Raw genomic sequence first — 14,653 nt, 5'->3', positions numbered from 1 at the left:
AAAGCAAAACACAGGTCATCTGTGGATTCAAGCCATGGTGTGAAATACAGAATTAAACCATATATTTGGGACAGTTTATCTGTTTGTTATGCATTTGAAAATATCTTAAGATATATTGCACGATGTTTCCTGAGATCAAGTAACAGGTCCTCATCTGTGTTTGGGTACAATTGGATGCCATTTTGAATCAATATGGTAGACTGAACCTTTCTGAACTGCACTGATTTTAACCACTGATTTCAAAGCTGCACTGACGATCTTAGAATTCCTGACCAATGCTAGGGCCAAGGCTGCTACTACCTATTATTTTAAAATTAAAAAGGACATTTTGTAAGTTACTCTCTCTTTAAAGAAAGCTTGTATAGGGTTAATATCAATAACTACTTAAGGATCATATTACTGAATTTGGTGGTTTAGAAACGTTGTATGTGGCCTGTGTAGTTACTGCAAAGAAAATAAACTTTAAAATCAATTTGGTTATTCTGTAATGGGCATTTAATTTTTTTTAACTCAGGTACATGTTTGTGAAAAAGATATTTTTGTTATACAAAGGGAAGCAATTGTAATTTATTAATACTGTACTTAATGAAATGACTTCAGTTCATTTTCACTTTCAGTAGGAAATAATATCCCTGTACTGCTTTTTTCCTCTTAAAAAGCTGTATTTTTGACTACTACATTTCAAAAAGCTACATAGTAGATGCAAAATACTTAAAATGTTCAAATATGCAAGCAATGTTAACGTTTTAAAACTTTCCTTACGTATTTCATCTAAAATACCAAACAGGAGGACTTCACTTGAATTTGAGACGACCTTTGCGGGTCCAAGCACAGTGAAGCCGTGGGCAGTGGGGCCAAGGCAAGGTGATGTTACAGTAAACACAGGACAACTGCTTGGGATTTAAACTGGCCACAACTTTATTGATTACTTATGTCAGGTTTTGGCACAGACATTGGATGCGTTCCAGTCTGCTGCTTGATTATTTGGCAGAATTAACCAAGGTTAAGGATTATCCTATGACATATATCGAATCAGGAGCACCCTTTTGGGGATGCTATGTCCCATCAGCCCCCATCTGGGCATCCGGACAGAAACACCTCCCCCTGGATCCCTTTAATGAGATACCCTGATTCCTTGGACCCAGCCAGGGGACTCCCAACCCCCCATCCACCTAGACTAAGGATCCAACCCAATGCCTTATCTGCCATCAAGTTGTGACAATTGCTATGAGGGAAGCAAAAACCCCAGATGAACCCAATTTATCTCCTGCCTGGCCCTGAATATGGTGACCAAAGACTTCCATAGCGAGGTCTTACACAGGGCCTGTCCACTTACCCCCAGGTAGTCCTACACATAAAGCTTGGGGTAGGTGGTGAATTCATCATCAACTGAGGCTGAGGCCTGTGTTCAGCCAGCTTTTACACCCCGGGAGCAGACCAGAGCGAAGAGGTTTTCCCTCTGGCCAGCTCCCTAGACCACTGCAAGTCCCAGCAGTCAGTGCAGCCAATGCCGGAGGAAGTAACGTCCTCCCCTGGCTGTGCTGAAGCCAGAAGATCACCCTACCAGATCTCAACTGTTGCTCCCCTGCAGCCAGCAAGTAAGTGGCCTTCTCACACAGTGCTCTTTCACTAACCACTTGTGACTGGCAGAAAGGCACCTTTGCAAAAAGTCAATGACACATTTTTTTTTATTAAAAAAAACAAGATTGCATTGACATAAATTGAAAATGGTTTACCTAAACAAGATTCTGTTTTATATAAACATGATCTAGATCCAAAGAACTGTGAGAAATTGGTTAAATCTGCAATTATGCATGGATTCAGAATGTTCCATCACCCTAACTAGCACCTCAGACCAGAGTCACCCTCTTTGCTTTGCTGTGCTATTTTCAGAGTAAGCTGCTACGGTATCTGTGGCTTTTGGACCACAAAATAAATATATTTGTTTTCTGAACAAAGCAGTATACGTATATGACAACGTACAAAGTGACGCACAATTTTTTTTACAGCCTCCACCCAACACTCTCAGATTTGCTGATCTTCTGGTGCAACCACATCCAAAATAACTTGCATATTAGTTGGCATAATCAGTACTGTTCTCTGACTTAAGCTGTGCTATTTTTCTCCTTGGAAAATATATAGTGCCTCTTTATTCTCTGAATCTGCAATACGATTTATGTCATCCTATGAAACACACAGTGCTAAATTATGGCTATTCATTCTCAGTATAATTATTACTTTAAACTATGGCTCCTTTTCTGAAATTTGATTATTGCTGGAGCTTACTGTGAATAGTTTCCCACAGCCTTGGAGAATAATCTGAATACATAGGAACTAGAGCAAACATTGCCTAGTGCTGTTTGTGTATGGGAAAATATGTTAAAGTGTGAAGTATCTTTGCCTAATAATTCATGATTGCTTCTTTTCCTGCTAAGTACTTAGCGATGTGGGTAGCCATGGGGCAGTGGTTGTCATGTTTCAGCTAATAATCAGAGTTTGAACACCAGAAGCAAGTCCCGAAGCAACCTATTCTTTTGTGCTTTGTTGCATGTCAGGAGAGATTCACCACTACTACCAATTTATTAGAAAGGGCTGTCTGCAGTTGCTGTCTGGTATAACATAGTTTAACCAAGAAGAACTAGGTTTTCTTACAGATTTCCCAAAGCCCCAGAAATGCAGTATCTCATATCCACACAAAAAACGATAGATAAGCACATAGCTTGTAAACTGAATATATCCTGAAAGTTATTTAAGATCAGATTTACTGAATTTGATTTATAAAAGTACAAACATGCAACAACATACTTCTATCTGTATATAGCTTTGACATGGCTTACATTAAGAATGGGCAGACGTGGGAATATTTATGTCCCAACTTTTCTGACCGTTTATGGTCAGCATCAGCAAAACAAAAGGGCATGCTTACTGATAGAAATGTTGCAGGGGTTTTTTGCTTTTGTTTTTTGTCTGTTTTTGTTTTGACTCAATTTATTAAACAGAGGCAATAGGATCTCCATGACCCTTGCAGGAAGTTAACAGGGAGAAGCTTCCCTGGGCTTGGATTTCTCTGGGCTTGGAAAAATGGAAAGATTCACCTTTTTCTGACAATTCTTAAAGAAGGCTCAGAAAACCTGTTTTCAAAGGTTAACAAAATGAATAGCACATTGGGGGAAGTTGAAAGCAGAAGTGGCTTTGTTTGTGTGTACAGTGGGCATAGCTGCCAAGTTATCCCTTTTTTTAAGGGATTTTCCCTTATGCTGAATAGGCTTCCTTGCGAGAAAAGGGAAAACTTGGCAGCTATGACAGTGGGTCCATGGATATGGAACAACTGATTGGTTCAAAATTGGGAAAGGAGTACGACAAGGTTGTATATTGTCTCCCTGCTTATTTAACTTATATGCAGAATTCATCATGCGAAAGGCTGGACTAGATGAATCCCAAGCAGGAATTAAGATTGCCGGAAGAAATATCAACAACCTCAGATATGCAGATGACACAACCTTGATGGCAGAAAGTGAGGAGGAATTAAAGAACCTTTTAATGAGGGTGAAAGAGGAGAGCGCAAAATATGGTCTGAAGCTCAACATCAAAAAAACCAAGATCATGGCCACTGGTCCCATCACCTCCTGGCAAATAGAAGGGGAAGAAATGGAGGCAGTGAGAGATTTTACTTTCTTGGGCTCCTTGATCACTGCAGATGGTGACAGCAGTCGCGAAATTAAAAGACGCCTGCTTCTTGGGAGAAAAGCAATGACAAACCTAGACAACATCTTAAAAAGCAGAGACATCACCTTGCCGACAAAGGTCCGTATAGTTAAAGCTATGGTTTTCCCAGTAGTGATGTATGGAAGTGAGAGCTGGACCATAAAGAAGGCTGATCGCCGAAGAATTGATGCTTTTGAATTATGGTGCTGGAGGAGACTCTTGAGAGTCCCATGGACTGCTAGAAGATCAAACCTATCAATTCTTAAGGAAATCAGCCCTGAGTGCTCCCTGGAAGGACAGATCGTGAAGCTGAGGCTCCAATACTTTGGCCACCTCATGAGAAGAGAAGAATCCTTGGAAAAGACTCTGATGTTGGGAAAGATTGAGGGCACTAGGAGAAGGGGACGACAGAGGACAAGATGGTTGGACAGTGTTCTCGAAGCTACGAACATGAGTTTGACCAAACTATGGGAGGCAGTGCAAGACAGGAGTGCCTGGCGTGCTATGGTCCATGGGGTCACGAAGAGTCGGACACGACTAAACGACTAAACAACAACAATGACAGTGGGTAGAGGGGGGAGGGGGGCAGAGAAACAATACAGCAATGTGTGTTGAAAGTTACTCTACTGTCTATAGTCTGGTCATTGCCCCCTCTCTCTTTTTCTATACTCTCTAGCAATTCTCAAAAAATCATGCATGTAAAGGAGCTAAGCAAACAGCTCTGAAATGCAACTAACCACCTGATTCAGTAGCTTTGTTTATGGAACAGCTGCCAAGTCTCTTGAATCATAAAGTCAGACTAGGACATGCCTGGTTATATTTTTGGCAGGGTTTTAAGGTTTTCTAAATACGTTAGTGGATATGCAAATCTACCTACTTGTTGTTGTTGTTGTTGTTTTAAAGAAAAAGCCTTTTGGTTAGTTTTAAAGGTGTGAGAGCATTTAGTTCTGGGCTTGCTGGCATAATATTGATTTGTTCAGCTTCAAATCATCAATCCAGTGTGCATGTGAAGTATTTTCACAGAGCTTGAATTCATAGCTGCCAAGTTTTCCCTTTTCTCGCGAGGAAGCCTATTCAGCATAAGGGAAAATCCCTTAAAAAAAGGGATAACTTGGCAGCTATGTTGAATTGCTGACGGAGAGGTGGAGTCTATTGCAGCCAGGCCGGTTTCCATCTCTTGAAAGTACAACTATGACTACAGAATCATTCTATCTTGCAGGAGATTGGCCTGTCCTATCACATTATTGGATTGGTGGAAACCACCTGAGCTATCAATAAAGAAAACCAAACCATTTTCCATTGAGCCTGATCGCTTGAAAGTGGATTATCACTCCACCATTTCCCCAAGGCTTCCCAGCCCTTTCAGAAATATCCCATTAGTGGCCACTTGCTGAGCAGTTATGCAGTCTTTCACAAAGCGCTACCAAAATTACCAAAACAACAGCCCTTGAGCCTTTCAGTAGTGATTTCTTGAACCATCACCTTGCATAGATGCTACTTTGGGTAATAGTAATAGCCAGTGGCGTTACTCTTACTCAGAACAGACCCACTGAAATCAATAATGACATGATGATGACGCTTGCTTGCTGTCTTATTTTTTCAATCTCTTTCCTAATACTTTGCCTTCCGTTGCAAGTTGGAGCTTGCTCCACATTTCAGCTTACCTGCCTGTCCTCATTTCCTCTGTACTATTCAAAAGAAAAGAAAGGAAAGGAAAGGAATTTGCATTGCATGAGTTTCCTTCTGCCTGCAGTTATCCTGTGAGGAATCAAAGAGGCAGACTGAGGGATAGCTGTTTGCTTGGAATTAAGCTCTTCTTGCTTGACGGATAACATTTCAGTTCTACCTTTAATGATAAAAACAAGGAAAAAGAATACTGTGGCCCTTTAATGGCTAATGAATTTATTGTGGCACAAGTGTTCATGGACTAAGGCTGCAATCCTAGCACACATACAAGAGACTAACCCTCACTGAATAAGTTATACTGAGGAAACTTGTATTGAATGCCACTGCATAATCACTTCATCACACTGCATTTAAGTATTGCCCTCAGTTAGCATATGGGTGTGTAGAGAAAGGCCTTTATTTATCTAATTTGTCTAAGAGTTTATAACCTGTTTAGTATTCAGAGAATACCTGAGCAGTGTGCAGAAACAGAGTGTAAAATTTAATACAGATCATTAAAACAGTTATTAAACATAGAAAACCAACAATACCCCCACCTCTCTCCCTTCCTCTCTCCTCTCTCTTCCCCCCACACCACTACACACGATGTCTATGACAATAGTGTCTCTCTCATACCAAGTATTAGCAAACTATGGAAAATACTTTATGAATCAAAAATGGAGATGTTATGTGTACTTTCCCCTGTTTATTTGTTTTGTAACATAAAGAAAATCTTTAAGAAAAACTAATAAAAAAGTGAAAGAAAACAAAAAACACTTAGAACTTGCAACCATAAAACAGATTAGCTTTGGGAGAGTTGTCAATGTCTGTTTAAACAGACATTGAAAACTTAACAGTGTTAGGGTTGATTCGCTTCTAAGTGGAGAGAATTCAACAGAAGTAAGGGCACAACGCTAAATCACAACCTACATCACCACAGGGACCTGTGTCACCATCAGCAGATCTTCATCCACAGATATAAGGACTTGTCCTCTCAGGCATATAGATATATAGACCTCAGGCATATCAGATTTATAGGATATAAGGACTTGTCATCTCAGGCACCCTGATCTATACAAAGCTCAGACATAGGCAAGAGAAGTAAAATGAGCAATCACAGCTGTAGTCACTGGCAATAACAGAAGGAAGATTGTGTTATCGGATGCAAGTAGAGATGCTATGAGAGATCATTTTTCCCCTGCAGTGCAAATAGCAGTGGGTAGGGGGCAAAGGCCAAAACAGCATGAAGGGAGAATTCACACTCTCACCGCCACCAATCAGTGATAATCGGGGATCTCCTGGATCACATCCAAATTGCACATTTAAAATGTGATAATAATGGCTTGTTGCATTTGCTAAAACCGACTAGCATGGCTGCCCCTCGGGGTTTAGGAAGATCTGTTTTGCAATTCAGCTAAAATATTCTCTTCACTTTTTAGCAGGTGGTGGACTCAAGGAGTTGTATCTGGATAGATGAAAGAAAAGAAATGATGGCTTAAATCTGAGGGGTATTTGTTGCTGTTGTAAGTCTGTGAAGTCGGAGTGGAAAAATATGCTGATTACAGCCAAAGGAGCTAGAATCCAAAGCTCGTTTGTCATAAACTTAGTTTATGCAACACTGTTCTATAATAAACTCAGAAATGTGGGAGCCTCAGGTCGAGCTGCTATGGCTCTGTTATGTTTCAGTCTCTAAAAAGTTCCAGGCAGAGCCACCAATGCATATGAAGCCTTGCCACTCACACCAACCAGAGCGGAAGGTGTGGGCATTTGGGCACAGAGTCATTCTTTTTTTTTACTACATCAGCTCCAGACCAATGGTCCAGCACAGATAGTTTCATGTGTTTCTATCTCACTTACCTGGGAGTAAGCCCCTGTGAATTTATTGAATGTTAATATAATAAGCATTTTGATAACATTAACCATTAGTGCCAACAGCCTAGAGGCTTCTCAGACATCCCAGTACTTTTGCATTTCTTGAACTGGATCAGAGGAAGGAAACTTTATATCCAGCTCATAGGCTCAAAAACTGGGAGTAGAAGCAAATTTGTTTCTTAGTGGGCAATTATGTGGAATGCTATATGAATTATTTTCATAATATCTACTTAGGTACCATATATTTTTATATATTATTATGGTATATATTCATACACCACCTTTTTCCCTGACAAGGCCTTTTTTTACATATAAAAATAAGAACCTCTAAAAACATGGGGGGGGGGACAATCATTAAGATCAAACATTGATAGGAGAGAGAGAGAATATATAGAGGGGAGAATTTATATAGAGAGAATATATATATATATATATAATATTCTATTAAAAACATACAAATATTTACAATAAAACAGCATGGCACCAGCCCTTTCATTATAAGCAGTCAGTTCCCCAAGCCTGTTGGAACAAGAAACTATTCACCTGCTGGCAGAAGGTCAACAAGGAGGGAGCCAGTCTAGCTTCTATAGCAGGGGTCCTCAAACTAAGGCCCGGGGGCCAGATGCGGCCCAATCGCCTTCTAAATCCGGCCCGCGGACAGTCCGGGAATCAGCATGTTTTTACATGAATAGAATGTGTCCTTTTATTTAAAATGCATCTCTGGGTTATTTGTGGGGCATAGGAATTTGTTCCATTTTTTCCCCTCCAAAATATAGTCTGGCCCCCCACAAGGTCTGAGGGACAGTGGACCGGCCCCCTGCTGAAAAAGTTTGCTGACCCCTGTTCTATAGGGAGGGAGTTCCAAAGTCTAGGAAAATCATCCTTTTCCTCATTTTCTTTTATTTATATTTGATGCTATGTGCATTGGAGTAATGTGTGAGACTACTAGAATGAATAAAGTTAGCACTATTATTTTACTACAATTACTAATCATGGCATCAGGCCATGGATTGCAATTTATGGAAGAAACCCTCAAATTCTATTCCCCATAGCTTCCCACCAACCAGTTGTCAGGTTTATTTCTCAAGCTTCCTAATTACCCCTCCTCATGCTTTCTGTTATGGGATAACTATGCTGCTTGTAACCCAGTTTGTACAAGTAAGAAAGTCATATGAGGCTATGATCAGCATGACCTTGACGGAGGAAAACATATTTAGAGAGAAGTGAAATATCAAAAGTGATGACTAGTCAGTTTGTAATGCCAAGTCAACTTTTCCTAGGGATCAAATTTAATAAGAGATGAGGGCATCAAGTTCAGATGAATAATTCCTAATAATTGCAAAGGAATTCCTTTATTTGTGGTGAGGGCAGAACACAATAATTTACATGGGATTTTTAAAATACACACACACACACACACACACACACACACACACACACACACACACACACACACCACAAAAACAACAGTGTTTTGTAGCAACTTAAACCAATGAATTTATTGTAACATAAGCTTTTGAGGACTAAAGTACATGAAATTACTCCAGTCCTGGAAAGATTATGCTACAATAAATCTTAGTTTTCAAGATGTTACAAGATTATCATTTTCGCTAAAACAGACTAATATAGCTACATTCCTTTGGAAGTCAATTTCAATTTGAAGGTTTATACAAATCTTAAAATAATAAAAAACTGGATGGTGCTCTGCTGATTTGTAATACCAGAAGACTTGTGTGAAAACCTATCAAAGGTGTATTCTCTGGTTGTTGCCCTCTGTATGTGCAGTTTTTAGAGGGGAAGGTGCTCTCTTAGCCTAATTAAACATACCACACTTTATATTAAAAATGAGACTTTTTTTTGCTTGCCATCAGTGTTGCAATTAGGATATTTCAGACTCTGGACTTAATGGTCCAATGAGAGGAAGGGTGTATCACTTCCTTAATTCCAAAATATGCTCAGCCAGACCCATTGCATTGGGGAACTTCCTGCTTCTTTTGCTGAGAGTGGGCACTGGTTAAAGTCCCAGAGTTATATAATGGTATGGGCACTTGTCCCGAATAACATTTGGACTTTGAGGTCATCAAGATTCTATATCTTTGTTTGATGTAGTCAAGTAGCTTTGAAATTGGTTTAAATGTATATTAATGGTTCACATCATGCCAATTCCATCACCATGCTTCAGTCCCATTGCTTCTCAAGTGCTTTTCTAAAGCAACAGCTTTCAAAGCCTCTAATGGCAGGAAACACTTTGTACACCAAGTTCTTTGCTGAGACCCAATACATCTGTCTTGGGCAGGGGACCCCAAACTAAGGCCCGGGGGCCGGATGCGGCCCAATCACCTTCTTTTTTTTAATGTTTTTTATTTATTTCAATCTTTAAAACCATACAAAAGAATGAACAAACAATGAAGAAGAAAAAAGAAAAAGAAAAGGGAGGGAAAATTAAGAAAAAGAAAAAGTGGTTGTATTTAGCATACCATGTCCTAGTCTATACACAAGTTATCTTCTCTACACAACCTGAATATAGGGGGGGGGGGGAAACATACACAAAAAATGAATAAAAAATACATAAGTAGAAAAAAAAAACAACGGTCTTCCAATCATGTCCTATACAATTTACATTAATCCATCTTATTATATACAAAAGGTTCACCTCTATTTTTCCTTTTATTTTCCAATAGGTTCAGTTCCAATCTGCTTTCATAATCATGTTGCTTTACTCATTGATATATAATCATCAAAAATCCTCCATTCCTCCTTTATTTTTTGTTTTGATTGTCCTCTAATTCTCCCAGTGACCCTGGCTAGCTGTGAATACTCCTTCATTAAAGTTTGCCAATCTGATATGTTGGGTGTGTTCTTATTTTTCCAGTTTCTAGCGATTAGGACCCTCGCAGCTACAATACCATACATAAGTGATATTCTATTTGCACTTTTTATTTCTTCTGGTATTATATTTAATAGGAACATTTCTGGTTTTTTTTATAATCTTGCATTTCAACATTTTCTTTAATTCTTCGTAGATGTTATTCCAATATTTGCTTATCTCAGCACATTTCCACCACATGTGCATTTGTGTTCCTATTTCCTTCTCACATCTCCAACAGTTTGGTGACTTGTTCTTATACATCTTGGCGAGTTTTTCAGGGGTCTGATACCACCTGTACATCATCTTAAAAATATTTTCCCGCAAATCATAGCAGGCGGTAAATTTTATATCTTTTCTCCACAGCCTTTCCCATTGTTCTATAAGAATGTTATGACCAAGGTCCTGGGCCCATTTTATCATGGAAGGTTTAGTCTGCTCCTCTTTTAGCTCCCATTCCAGTAACAGATCATACATGCGTGAGATTAATTTTTTATCATTATGTATTAACTCTTTTTCAAATTTAGACCTCTCCTTCGCAATTCCCAGTTTTTTATCCTCTATTAGGCCCTGATTAATCTGGAAATATTGCAGCCAGACCGAAAGATGGTTCTTAATTTCCTCATACCTTTTTAATGTTGGTTCATTCTGTATATTTTCCAATAACTCGTGATATGTGACAACCTTTTCTTCCATATTTACTTTTTTAACTGTAATTACATTTATCGGTGATTTCCACAAGGGTATCTTGGGTTCTAATATGCCTCTGTATTTCACCCATATCAAGTACAGAGATTTCTTTATTAGATGGTTTAAGAACCCCTTATGTGACTTGACTTTCTCATGTAACAGGTAGGAGTGCCATCCAAATCTATTTCCTACCCCCTCCAGGTCTAGGACCTCTGGCCTCTCCAGGGTTATCCAGTCTTTTAACCAGACCAGTCCGGCTGCTGCATGGTACAGCTCTAGGTTGGGGAGGGAGAATCCCCCTCTTTCTTTCCTGTCTGTTAATAACTGATATTTGATCCTCGGTCTTTTGTTATTCCACACAAATTTGGTGAGGTCTTTTTTCCACTCGGCGAAACATTTTATTCCTCCCAAAATTGGTATTGCCTGAAACAGGTATATCAATTTCGGGAGTATATTCATTTTCACTATTGAGACTCTGCCCCAGAGGGAGAGACGTAGTTTACTCCACTGTTCCATTTCCCTTTTGATCTCACTCCACACTTTTTTGTAGTTATCCTCATAAAGATTTAGGCTTTTTGCTGTTATCCAGATACCTAGGTACCTAACCTTCTTTTTTAGTTCCAGACCTGTCAATTGATTTAACTCTTCCCTTTCCTTTTTATCCAAATTTTTAGTTAGCAAAGTAGTTTTTTTGTAGTTTATCTTCAGTCCCGCCACCTTCCCATATTCTTTTATGGTTTTTAACACTCTTGGGATAGTTTCTTTTGGGTCTTGCGCTGTTACTACTATATCGTCCGCGAAGGCACGAATTTTATATTCTCTTTTTCCAACCGTTATTCCTTTTATCTCTTTTTCGCTTCTAATTTTGTTTAATAGCACTTCTAACACTAAAATATACAGCAGGGGAGAGAGAGGACAGCCTTGTCTAGTACCTTTCTCTATCCAAAAAGACTCTGTCACTCCTCCGTTTATTATCAGTCTCGCCTTCTGTTGTTGGTATACAGCTCCTATAGCCTTCTGCATCTTTTCCTGCAGACCAATCATGCTTATTTGTTTCTTCTAAATCCTGCCCGCGGATGGTCTGGGAATCAGCATGTTTTTACATGAGTAGAATGTGTCCTTTTATTTAAAATGCATCTGTTAGGGAATTTTATAGGGGGGGGCACCCAAACGAGGCTTCATTTGGGAATCAAGATTGGCACTAATGCCCTCAAGGGGACCCCATTTGATCCTACAACACCACTCTAGTATCGCACCAACACGAACCCCTCAAGATCAAGCCCTGAGTAATAAAGGCTCCCTTTCCTACCCTTTCTCTGTTGGCTGAGACTCTATGTAACCATATTTCTTTATGAATGAATACAGTGTATCTTTATTTCTAAATGAAACCTCCTTTTTGCGACTCTGGCCAAGGGCTCTCAGGGATGCAGGGAACAGCCATAATCCCTTAAGCAAGAGGTCAGGTAGCCAGGGTGGTGCTCCTCTGCATATCCATAATCCATTCAGGTACCATCTCCTGCCATTCCCAACCCTCCGAAGCCGGAGGCAATACACACAACTGGACCCATTGTTCCCCCCCCCCCCGCCAGGTACTCAAGGATCCCCTCCCAGATACTTACTGGTACTTGCTTAACAATGTCCTGGGACATCCTTATGCTAATCCTGCTTACCTCCTGTTTACCTGTATGCTAATGCCCCTTGCACCTTCCCCTTTTCTGACGTTTTACCCTGTCACAAGTGATGTATGTATGATGCTTTCGATGTGCATTATGGGATGGTGGTGGGAAGTTTTAAAAGTTCTTGCAGCCCTGTTCACGGTGTTCAGTCTGGCATTGAACCTGCTGCGCAGTAATAAACCGTGCTGTTTGCTCCGGATCGTGGCTGGACTCCTTCCTTTTATACTCCGCAACGACCACAGGCCCTTGCCTGATGAGCTGGGTGGCTGAGCATTCTCGCACCCAGAATTTTGCCCTAACAGCATCTCTGGGTTATTTGTGGGGCATAGGAATTCGTTTAATATTTTTTTTCATACTATAGTCCGGCCCCCCCACAAGGTCTGAGGGACAGCCCCCTGCTGAAAACGTTTGCTGACCCCTGGTCTTGGGTATGTGTCTGCATTGCAAAGGCATGCTCTCAGGGGATTACTTAATTCTTCCAGGCCAGGCCAGATGAGCTGACTGCACTGTAGACCACACCCAATACTCACCTGTGCATTACTAGAGGAAAGTGATAGTGGAGTAGCAAGCTGTTATTCAAGAAGCACAATTCCTTATCTTGTCATGATGAACCCCTGGGCAAGACTGCTGGGAACTCAGTGTTCTAATGCAGGCATGCCCAACCTGCGGCCCTCCAGATGTTTTGGCCTACAACTCCCATGATCCCTAGCTAACAGGACCAGTGGTCAGGGATGATGGGAATTGTAGTCCAAAACATCTGGAGGGCCGAAGTTTGGGCATGCCTGTTCTAATGCAACAACTGCACATGTGCTCTTGCTTTGGCCCAATAGAAGTGTTCCTTTTAAACGTTAAGCAAGCAAGATGGGACTCAAAACAAATAGTGCTTGACCTTCATCTGTTTCCTAGGGGAGAGCATTCTGTGTGGCAACTCCTAATTTGCAGCATTCCCTCCCTACATCTTCACTGTGTAGGTTCTGTTGCATGCAGGGCCATATTTAGCATATGTGTCACCGGGGTGCAAAGATCCACCCAGCGCCCCAAAAAACTAAAACCGCGTGCTGAAACGCATGTGTAGTAGAGCCCTAAGTACCGGTACTAAGTAGTTAGTCAAAGGAAATGCCAACAATTAGCGAAAATCAACATTTTTAAAAACAATTTCTCTAAATGAATTAGAACTGTAAGTGATGGAATTAAAATGTGCTGTTGGCATGGCGCATTTTTGGTAAAAGAGTGCACAAAGTCGAAAGTCCTTTAGTGAAACAGTAGGTATACATTTTGGTAAGACCTAGGTATACATATATTTTGTTTTTCTAGCTTGATCAAAATTATTTACTATTTCATGACAGGTAGATAGTTAACAGCTTAGGCAGCTTCAGCGGTGGGCGCCTGCATAATTCAGCACCCGGGTGCCCCACACCCCTTGCACCCCCGGGTAAAGACGGCCGTGGTTGCATGCTGAAGACCTACTTTAGACACCATATATACAACTGTATATATGGTTATGCTTAAAATTCTAGAAGGCAGGCTTAGGCAGTATGTGGACCGAGAACTCCCAGAAGTGCAAGCTGGATTTCGAAAAGGCAGAGGAACCAGAGACCAAATAGCAAACATGCGCTGGATTATGGAGAAAGCTAGAGAGTTCCAGAAAAACGTCTACTTCTGCTTCATTGACTATGCAAAAGCCTTTGACTGTGTCGACCACAGCAAACTATGGCAAGTTCTTAAAGAAATGGGAGTGCCTGATCACCTCATCTGTCTCCTGAGAAATCTCTATGTGGGACAAGAAGCTACAGTTAGAACTGGATATGGAACAACTGATTGGTTCAAAATTGGGAAAGGAGTACGACAAGGTTGTATATTGTCTCCCTGCTTATTTAACTTATATGCAGAATTCATCATGCGAAAGGCTGGACTAGATGAATCCCAAGCCGGAATTAAGATTGCCGGAAGAAATATCAACAACCTCAGATATGCAGATGACACAACCTTGATGGCAGAAAGCGAGGAGGAATTAAAGAACCTTTTAATGAGGGTGAAAGAGGAGAGCGCAAAATATGGTCTGAAGCTCAACATCAAAAAAACCAAGATCATGGCCACTGGTCCCATCACCTCCTGGCAAATAGAAGGGGAAGAAATGGAGGCAGTGAGAGATTTTACTTTCTTGGGCTCCTTGATCACT

The sequence above is a fragment of the Zootoca vivipara genome, chromosome 9 (genome assembly GCF_963506605.1).
Source record: "Zootoca vivipara chromosome 9, rZooViv1.1, whole genome shotgun sequence".
NCBI classification, from domain to species: Eukaryota; Metazoa; Chordata; class Lepidosauria; order Squamata; family Lacertidae; genus Zootoca; species Zootoca vivipara.
This window is presented reverse-complemented; position numbering follows the sequence as displayed.